General features: G+C 38.7%; 1 protein-coding gene and 1 pseudogene across 1 annotated transcript in view; one reads left to right on the top strand and one right to left on the bottom strand.

Moving 5' to 3' along the window:
• LOC116069208 (disintegrin and metalloproteinase domain-containing protein 26A-like) overlaps positions 1-10,386 on the top strand; it is a 120,318-nt gene that overhangs the window by 61,458 nt on the left and 48,474 nt on the right. The window lies entirely within an intron of this gene.
• LOC116071506 lies at positions 8,205-8,327 on the bottom strand (annotated as a pseudogene).

Here is a 10,386-nt window from a genome sequence, read left to right as displayed (position 1 = left end):
CTGACTAGAGCTTGTCCTGTCCCTGCTGCCCTGCAAGTCCCCTGAGACTCGTGGGGCCTGTGCCTCCCGGCTGGCTGCTCAGATCTTAGAAACTCACCAGAGAGAAAATGGTGGCTCTCACCCAAGTCTCTGGGTTAAGGCACTCTGTGGAGGTTGGCCCTCCTCCTGTAGGGAAGGGGCAGAGAAGGTCACTGATCCACCTCTGTCACTCAGAAGGTGAGACGATCCTGTCCCTGCTGTCCTGCAACTCTCCTGCGACTAGTGGGGCCTGTGCCTCCTGGCTGGCTGCTCTGGTCTTCAAAACTCACCGGAGAGAAAATCGTCTTCACTGTTTTCTATACCTATTATTCTTAGGTTTGGTCTTCTCATTGCATCATGGATTTCCTGGATGTTCTGGGTTAGGAGGTTTTGGCTTTTTGCATTTTCTTTGACTGTTGTGTCAATGTTTTCTATGGTGTTTTCTGCCCCTGAGATTCTCTTTTCTATCTCTTGTATTTTGTTGGTGATGCTTGCATCTACGACTCCTGATTTCTTTCCTAGGTTTTCTATCTCCAGGGCTGTCTTGAGATTTGTTCTTTAAGTTCTGTTCCTCTAGAGAAAGCTGACAACACAGACAGATACATTGCATTATATTTTGTTAAGTATCAGAAGTTCTCTCTTTTTTATTATCCAGCATTTAAAATATTTTCATTAGAAGTATTCATTTTCTTTTATGTGTGTTTTGTTTCCATGTATATCTGTGTACCATGGTGTGCACTTGGACAGTTCAAAAAGGGACATCAGAAAAATGGAGTTAGGGATGGTGTGGAACATGATGTGAGTTGTGGGGATTTAATTAGGGCAACAAGTGCTGTTAATTATGTTTTCCTTCCTTTCCTCCAGCCATTGTCCAGTCCCCTCCCTCCAGTTCCATTCATGGCCCTTATTATTATCAAATTGGTAGTCTCTTTTCCCCAATTATCATTGTTACTTTCATGTACATGTATGTGTATTTATGCATAAATAAATACAGCTTACTGAGTCTGTTTTTTCTGGTTTTGTGTTTATGGTTTCTGGGTTGACCACTCAGTATTTGACAATCGATTAGGGGCTCATCCTTGAGAGCCTAACTTATTAGTTTCTAGTAGCTCCTTATTCAGGAGTGTGACCCATTGAAATCAGCTGTCTTTCAGTCTTCCCATTGCTTGGCTCTTGTTTATTTCTACGTGTCATGGTATTCTGGCTCTTCTAACCTTTCTACTCCCTCTTCTGTTATGTTCTCGGAACCACAGATATAGAAGATGTGATACAAATGTATCCATAGGGACTGGGCTCCCCAGAATTCAGTATGATTGTCCAAACACAGTCAAAAGTATGAGGCACAGTGAACAATGACATGTGGAACTGTTAAAGAGACTCCAGGGGAATAAAGGGCAGAGGACATTTTACCTCAGGTGCAATTTGTTCCCTGGGTTGATTGTCCTTGGATGTGATGTCATGCTTCCTGCAACACATATTTGCATTTCATTTATGAGACATTTATTCTTGATGGATACTGGATCATAGGTATAGAGTCCAATCTGGTAAAAAGATAATCCTAAGTGCTGTCCTCAATGTACCCTGAATTTGGAGGACCTTCTGCCATGATTTCATACTTTCTCAGACATAATACATAGTACATGCCAGGCAATTGTGTTTAAATTGGTTTGTCTTGAGAAAGTTCTGGGAAAAGGCTTCTCTGGTAATATTTACTGTGGACTTACTGATATTTACTTAACATTGTTCTTCTGATCATTGGATCATTGCTTTCTCTGTTACATTTGTACATAGAAATACACTGAAACTGAAGTAAAATTATCTATAACATTAGACTGTAGTTCACCCCTTTCTTTAAAGTCTTCAAATCCTAGGTCTTGAAGACAGATCTGCATAGGTCAATGATGTCAACTGTGGTTTCCCACAATTATCTCCAGTTCCTGTTAATAGAAGCTTTTTTGATGACGGTGGTAGCTACCCTTATCTGTGGGTCCAAGGATAAAATTTAGATGTAGTTAGGAATTATGCTGGCCTAGCAAAGTGGCAAAATTGCATCCTTTTCTAAGATTTATGTCCTTACTAACCTGTAGGACTTGAGAGGTTTTGGGTTTTCTCTTTTCCTCCTCCTCTTCTTCTTCCTCCTCCTCCTCCTCTGCCTCTTCTTCTTCATATCTTCCTCCTCCTTCTCCTTCTTGCTTTTTGTTTTTGTTTGTTTTGTTGGTGGTTTTAATACACAATTTCTCTGTCTAACAGCTCTGACTGTTCTAGAACTTGCCTTGTAGAACAGAATAGCCTCAAACTCACAGAAAATCACCTCCCTCAGCCTCCCAAGTATTGGGACTAAAGGTGGACATCACTATGCCTGGTTTTTATCATTTTTTAAAGATGTACTTATTTTATGCATATGAGTACACACTGTAGCTGTACAGATACTTGTAAGCCTTCATCTGGTTGTTGGGAATTGACTTTTTAGGACCTGGGCTCCCTTCGGTCAACCTTGCTCACTCGGGTGGGCCACACTTGCTCAGGTAGACCATGCTTGCTCCTCTCTTGCTCCAGAAGACTCTGCTCTCTCAGTCCTTGCTCGCTCCAGCCTAAAGGTTTATTTATTATTATAAATAAGTACACTGTAGCTGTCTTCTGACACACCAGAAGAGGGCATCAGATCTCATTATGGGTGGATGGTAGCCAGCCACCACATGGTTGCTGGGATTTAAACTCACGACCTTCTGAAGAGCAGTCGGTGCTCTTACCCACTGAGCCATCTCACCAGCTCCTATTATTACAATTATCATTATTATTAATATTATTATTATTATTATTATTTTATTAAATAAAATCATCAGTAGATTTTTGGGTAATTGCAAATGAGTTTTTTTTTTTTAAATCATATAAATGAGCATTTATATTCCCTTCTCTCTGCTTCTTAACTGGACACAAAGTAGACTACATTAAATTGCCACTCCTTCCTAGCGATGGTTAACTAACTCTTACCAAGCATGCACAATGGAAATTCCTCCTTTAGGCATGGACAGCTGCTTCAGTAGTTAGGAATATTTGATGCTCTTCCAAAGAAGACAAGTTCTGTTCCCAATATTCACATCAGGTGACTCACGACTACATGTAAATCTACCTTCAAGGAGGGTATCAGACATCTTCTACTGAACCTCCACAGGTATTCACACACAGACATACATCTATCTATCCAGACAAACATATGCTCAGGCAATGAAAAATAATACTTTTAAAATTTTCCCTTAAAAAATACAAATGATTAAAATAAGCAAAACTCATTTTAACAATAAAAGGATGAACAGAGTAACAAAAAGTGCATATTTTAATAAAATATCATCTTTAATAGTGGGAAAAGGTGGAAAACACAATAAATATAAAAACTCTTATATTAAAATAGCAGTGAAATGAAATGGTTTTCATACATTGTTAATGATAGCCTAAAGCTTGACAAACATTTTGACAACATGAGCTAAAATGCCTTTACATTCTTTAAATCATTAATTTTAACCAATATAATATAGTCTCAAAAAGTCCTTATTCCTGATTAATTCACTTAATATAGTAACCATCAAAACTAAACATTAAACAAGAAATAGAAAAAACCCTAAGTAGAAAAATCACAATATAAATACATATACTGTGATATCTATATATAATAGTACATATATTACTATTATGTGTATGATATATATATATAATAGTACATATATTACATACTATATATAATAGTAATTACTACTAGGTAAAATGTGTGTCTTCATGTAGAATATGATGTATAAAATATAGAAAGTATTGTTTAAAAGATGAGAAGTTAATTTTCAAAATTTGTTATAACTCATGTGCTATATTCACAGTTCATAAAGAGTTCTGATTCCAGTGGGATGGAGCATGGATCAATGAAGTATCCCTTCATAAGTTTTTATTAAGATGGAATTGGCCAAATGAATTTGTGGGACTAAATTGAATACTACTTAGTTTGTTTAATCTCATCAACAGGTTATTTAACCAAACTCTACCTCAGTTTCCTAATTACATATGGAAGATAACTATCAATTTTATGAAATGCCCTGGTTAAATTAGATACTGCTTATATAGCATGCATCCTAATGCTTAACCCATAATCTATTATTAATCTTATAGCCTCATCCACCAGCATGAGATATCCATGGCCTTTTCCTATTATACAATAAGCTGTCATATCAATAAGACAGGGAAAACCTATCTCCTCTACACTACAGAATTTACTCTGTCCTCCGGGTCTGCTACAGCTCAGGATTACATATGGTGTTTAACTTGAAAGTCAATGTATAAGTACATTTGAAATAAACCTTGAGATCATGTAGAAATGAACTGGGAATGTATACTGAGAATCTACATACAGATGCTGAGGGCCAGCCAGATGTTGTGTTACAAAGGTCTAGATGACGTCACTACTAAGTTTGTTACATGAGATAATTTCAAGTCCAATTCTATTATTACTAAGTAAGATGGACTATCTCAGAAGTGGTAATAAACAAAGAGCAGTAATGTAGGAAACCTGTACACTTGAACCATCTAAATATGATGGAGGTAGGATTGGCTGGCTTATCAAGTACCAAGTATTATCTAAGTATTTGGCTGGCTAATGAGAGGACAGGTAACCAGAGCCAGGCTGACTCAATGACAGGTTGCACATTCGCAGTTTTGAAGACTAGGCCTAAGTTTCTATTCCCTAGAACTGGAAAATTCTGAAACAAGTCAATTCCAGGAAAAACCACCCATCAAGGGTAACCAATTAGGAAGCTGCTCCACCACCTAACCTGAGTCACATATCAGCAAAAATCCCCTAAATCCCCCGAACTTAACCAATCACAAAAGTACCTATACTCCTGAAGATAGAACCAACCAATCAAGGGAAACAAAAGTAAAAATCAACTCCTATCCTAACAGGCTTTAAATTGACCCTGCAAAGTCCACACCTCTATCTTACATCTCGATGTATGGGGGACCTGCCATGCAGGTTTTCTGAAGAATAAACACTCTTTGCTGTTGCATACTATTTATGTCTGGTATATCATTTTTCACAAGTCACAGATCCTCACACTAATGTTCTTAAATTTTATGTTCAGACTTTTTTCCTAGCCAGCTATCCTATTTAATGTAAAATTAAATAGTCATACATGAGATAAGCCTTAAAAATATAATTGTTAGAAAAACCTACAATTATCACTAATAGAATATTTCAAAAATACTATAAATATTACTTATCCATTCTAAGCAGTTCTCATCATTTTAGCAAATAAATTAAGATTTTTTTTCCACTTGATGTGGTTACCATATATGAAGTAGTATTCATGTTCCTGACATATATTAGAAACTACAGAGCTGTTTGTGAGTGTGTTGTCATCCCTCCCCCTCCCCCCCATGTGTGTGTGTGTGTTTGTTTGTTTGTTTGTTTGTTTGTTTTGAGAAGGGTCTTACTATGTGGTCTTGACCATCATGAAATGCCTTATGTAGACTAGGATGGCCTCAAAGGCACAGAGATCCACCTACATCTTCTTCCTGAGTTCTACAACTAAAGGCTGTTGTCACCACACCGAGCAGCATAAATTTTAAAGCAAAACAAACAAAAAGGAGGAAGTCCAACAGGAAAGGAGATTTCAAACATGTAGCATGAACCCTGGGTTCTGCATTATTGAGTTCAGTGTTATCTTTCAGTTCTCTTATATTTGTATGTGTTTACATGTAAACATCAAACACAAGTTTCATTTTTCTCAAATCATCAAAAAACAGGGGAAGAGACAATTAAGCAACTAGATTTTTAGTCTCTTCAGTGAGAGTTAAGGTTAAACACAGCAGTCTTTCAAAATGTGACAGATTACCTTTATTTATTAGTTATCTAATGAAGTGTTTTTTTCCATTTGGGAATTGAAAAGTGGTATGCTGAGCATTTGCTCATTTGTGATTTTAAATCACTCTCATGGCACCGGGTAGTAAAATAAATGTTTTGAATGATACATCTAACTCTAATGCAGGAAGAAAACACAGAGGCCCCCAGGCTTTCACACAAAGCCAGGCTTGTAAACACCTCCTTTCCTTCCTCCATTCCAATGACAGGCTTGAACTGTTTTGCATTCCAAGAGCTTAGTTTCCTCAGGGCAGGAGGCAACAACTGCCTGAGGAACCTTTTCATGTCTTCTAATGGATTCTACCCCATTGTTATGTATTGTACTCTTTACTTCTTCACTGGAAAGATAATTATCCTTCAGGAGGAATGAGCTCCCTTGTCAGCCAGCTCTATCTCAACTTCCCCCCACTTCATCACTGACAGCTTTTGTTGTTGTTGTTGTTTTTATTGATTTGAGTTTTATTGCATTATGATGAGAAATGATACATAATTTCAACTTATCTGAATTTGTTAACATTTAAAAACATATTTTAAGATTTATTTTATTTATTTTATGTGTATGGGTACACTGTAGCTGTATAGATGGCCATAAGCCATCATGTGTGTGGCTGCTGTTGAACTGAGGATGGCCCTGCTCACTCCGGCGTAATTTACTGCAGCTATCTTCAGACACACCAGAAGAGGGAGGGCATCCAATCTCATTATGAGTGGTTGTGAGCCACCATGTGGTTGCTGGGATCCGAACTCAGGACCTTTGGAAGAGCAGTCAGTGCTCTTACCCGCTGAGCCATCTCGCCAGCCCTAAAAACATATTTTAAATAAACAGAATTACATCACATTCTTCTTTCCCTTTTGTACCCCAACTCCTCCCAGAGACCCCCTTCAATACCTGCCATACCTTTTCAGTTATTTTATTATATTCCTTAAAATTTATAAGATATTGTAACAGTAAAAATGAGTATTATAAAAGTTGTTTGATATAAAGGAACAATAATTAGTCTTATGTCGATGCTTGTCTACAGCAATACTGAAAATACATTTTTCTCAATATAAATTTTAAATAACTCCAAACATATTAATTGTATGATATTTTAAAATAATATATCACTATTAGTTTTTTTTTTTAATGAACATAAATAGATAAATACTTTTGTTTGTTTGGGGTTTTTTTAGTAGAGCTTAAAATCTTGGCTCTTACTGTGATATAAATCTAAAATAAGCACAAATTTTAGGCTTCCAGTCCCACAACACCCAGAGGAAGCTCCACTCCCAAGTGCTCTAACACACCCAGGATCAGAGGTGAGGAGGTCACAACATCTGTCTGAATACCGGGAGTAACTGTGACCAGTGGGACCAGGCACACAGGAACTCTGCCAGCCCAGTGCTCAGGTTTCATCTGATCTTTCTGAGCTGGTGCCATGAGCAGACCCTGAGCACAAGTTCCATAGCCATTCCCACAACACCCAGAGGAAGCTCCACTCCCAGGTACTCTAACACATCTAGGATCAGAAGTGAGGAGGACACATCTGTTCCAATACTGGGAGTAACTGGGACCAGGAGGACCCAGGCACACAGGAACTCTGCCAGCCCAGTAGCTCAGATTGCCTCCTGTCTGTCTGGGCCAGCCAGTGCCCTGAGCAGACATTGGGAACAAACTCTGCAGTCATTCCCAAAACACCCAGAGGAAGCTCTACTCCCAGGTACTCTAACAAGCCCAGGGTCACAGGACCCCAGAATCACAGGATCACAGAGACAGCATGACTCTCAGGAATTCTGACACAACCAGGATCACAGGAAGGAAAGGCTCCAGTCAGATTTAGCAAGGGCAGATAGCACTAGAGACAACCAGATGATGCAGGGGAAGCATAAGAACATAAGCAAAAAAAAAAAACCAAGGTTACTTGGCATCATCAGAACCAAATACTCCTACCATTGCAAGTCCTGGACACACCATCATACCAGAAAAGCAAGATTCAGATCTAAAAATCACTTCTTATGATGATGATACAGGACTTTAAGAAAGACATAAATAGCACCCTCAAAGAAATACAGAACACAGGTAAAGAGCTAGAAGCTCTTAAAGAGGAAACACAAACATCCCTGAAAGAACTACAGGATAACACAATCAAACAGGTGAAGGAAATGAGCAAAACCATCCAGAATCTAAAAATGGAAATAGAAACAATAAAGAAATCACAAAGGGAGACAACCTTGGAGATACAAAACCTAGGAAAGAAATCAGGAGTCATAGATGCAAACATCACCAACAGAATGTAAGAGATAGAAGAGAGAATCTCAGGGGCAGAAGACGCCATAGAAAACATTGACACTCGGATAGAGGACGTATCAGATATTAAACTGATAAGAATAGATACTACACTTGATCTTAGCCAAAAGGCCGAGAAGTGATAATAAAAATATTAGATAAAAGTGTAATTCTGATAGGTCTGCCTTTATATATTACTTGACCTTTTTCCCTTACTGCTTTTAAAATTCTTTCTTTGTTTAGTGCATTTGCTGGTTTGATTATTATGTGATGGGAGGAATTCATTTTCTGGTCCAATCTATTTGGAGTTCTATAGGCTTCTTGTATGTTGATAAGCATCTCTTTCTTTAGGTTAGGGAAGTTTTCTTCTAAAATTTTGTTGAAGATATTTACTGGCCCTTTAAGTTGGGAGTCTTCACTCTCTTCTATACCTATTATCCTCAGGTTTGGTCTTCTCATTGTGTCCTGGATTTCCTGGATGTTTGGGGCTAGGAGCTTTTTGCTTTTTGCATTTTCTTTGACTGTTGTGTCAATGTTTCTATGGTGTCTTCTGCCCCTGAGATGCTCTCTTCTTTCATATTCCGTTGATGTTGCTTGCATCTATGACTGCTGATCTCTTTCCTAGGTTTTCTAACTCCAGGTTTGTCTCCCTTTGTGATTTCTTTATCGTTTCTAGTTCCATTTTTAGGTCCTGGATGATATTGTTCATTTCCTTTGCCAGTTTGATTGTGTTTTCCTGTAGTTCTTTCAGGGGTGTTTGTGTTTCCTCTTTAAGGGCTTCTAGCTGGTTTACCTGTGTTCTCCTGTATTTCTTTGAGGGTGTTATTTATAATCCTTCTTAATGTTCTCTGTCATCATCATGAGAAGTGATTTTTAGATCTGAATCTTGCTTTTCTGGTGTGATGGTGTGTCCATGACTTGCTATGGTGGGAGAATTGGGTTCTGATGATGCCAAGTAACCTTGGTTTCTGTTGCTTATGTCCGGCCATCTGGTTGTCTCTAGTGCTTCCTGCCCTGGCTATATCTGACTGGAGCCTGTCCTTCCTCTGATCCTGGTTATGTCAGAACTCCTCAGAGCCAAGCTGTCTCTCCTGTGATACTGTGATCCTGTGATCCTGTGATCCTGGGCCCATTAGAGCACCTGGAAGTAGAGTTTCCTCTGGGTATTATGGGGCTTGCTCAGGAGTTTGCACCCAATGTCTGCTCAGGGCACCGGCCCAGACAGACCAGAAGGAACCCTTGCTACTGGTCTAGCAGAGTTCCTGTGTGCCTGGGTACCGTTGGTCCCAGTTACTCCAGGTGATGGGACAGCTGTTGTGTCCTCCTCACCTATGATCCTCTCTCTGACTGCTTTTTAAATATCCATTTTACATGTGCTTTTTCTAGATTGTAATACAATTACTTTATATCTCTCTTCCCTTTCTTCCCTCCAAACCCTCACATGTATCCCTCTTTGCTATCTTTCACACTATGACCCCCTTTTTGCTCATTATTTTATACATATATATGTGTGTGTGTGTGTGTGTGTGTGTGTGTGTGTGTGTGTGTATGTATATATATTCCTAAAGGTGCCCTGCTGTTTGTTCTGTATGATGCTACTTGTATGTATGTTTTCAAGCCTAGCCATTTGATATTGGACAACCAATTGGTTTGTGCTCCCCTTGGGGAGACAATTTTCAGTACTCCTTACTTACCTGTAGTTCTTTGTGCAGGCCTGGGATTTTGCTGGCTTTCCCCATCCCCATATACTATCATTGTCCTTATTCAGCTCATGCTTAGAAAGTCGTGTTGGTGAGACTATATGTGTGTAGCTTCTAACATTACTAAGTGACAGTCTTACAGCAAATGTCTTGATTCTCTGGCTCTTACGTTCATTCTACATCCTCATGCCCAGTGATCTATGAGCATTAGGTACAGGAGTTGTATTGTAGATATAACCATTGGGAACTGGGCTCCACAATCCTGCATTTCTATTGGTTGTGGTTTTCAGTAATAGTCTCTATAACTTGCAAAGAGAAGTTTTCTTGATGAGGGATGAGAACTCCACTTATCTGTGGATATAAGCAAAAACATTTAGCATATAATGAGAGATTGTGATAGTTCAGTAAAGTGAGGACTGTAGCCAGATGGTGGTGGCACAAGCCATTTATCCCAGCATTTAGAAGACAGAGTTGGTAGATCTCTGTGAGTTTGTGGCCAGCCT

This window comes from Mastomys coucha, unplaced genomic scaffold, assembly GCF_008632895.1.
Source record: "Mastomys coucha isolate ucsf_1 unplaced genomic scaffold, UCSF_Mcou_1 pScaffold22, whole genome shotgun sequence".
Classification (NCBI taxonomy): Eukaryota; Metazoa; Chordata; class Mammalia; order Rodentia; family Muridae; genus Mastomys; species Mastomys coucha.
The sequence above is the reverse complement of the archived record's forward strand: the minus strand, read 5'-3'. Positions and strand labels throughout refer to the sequence as shown.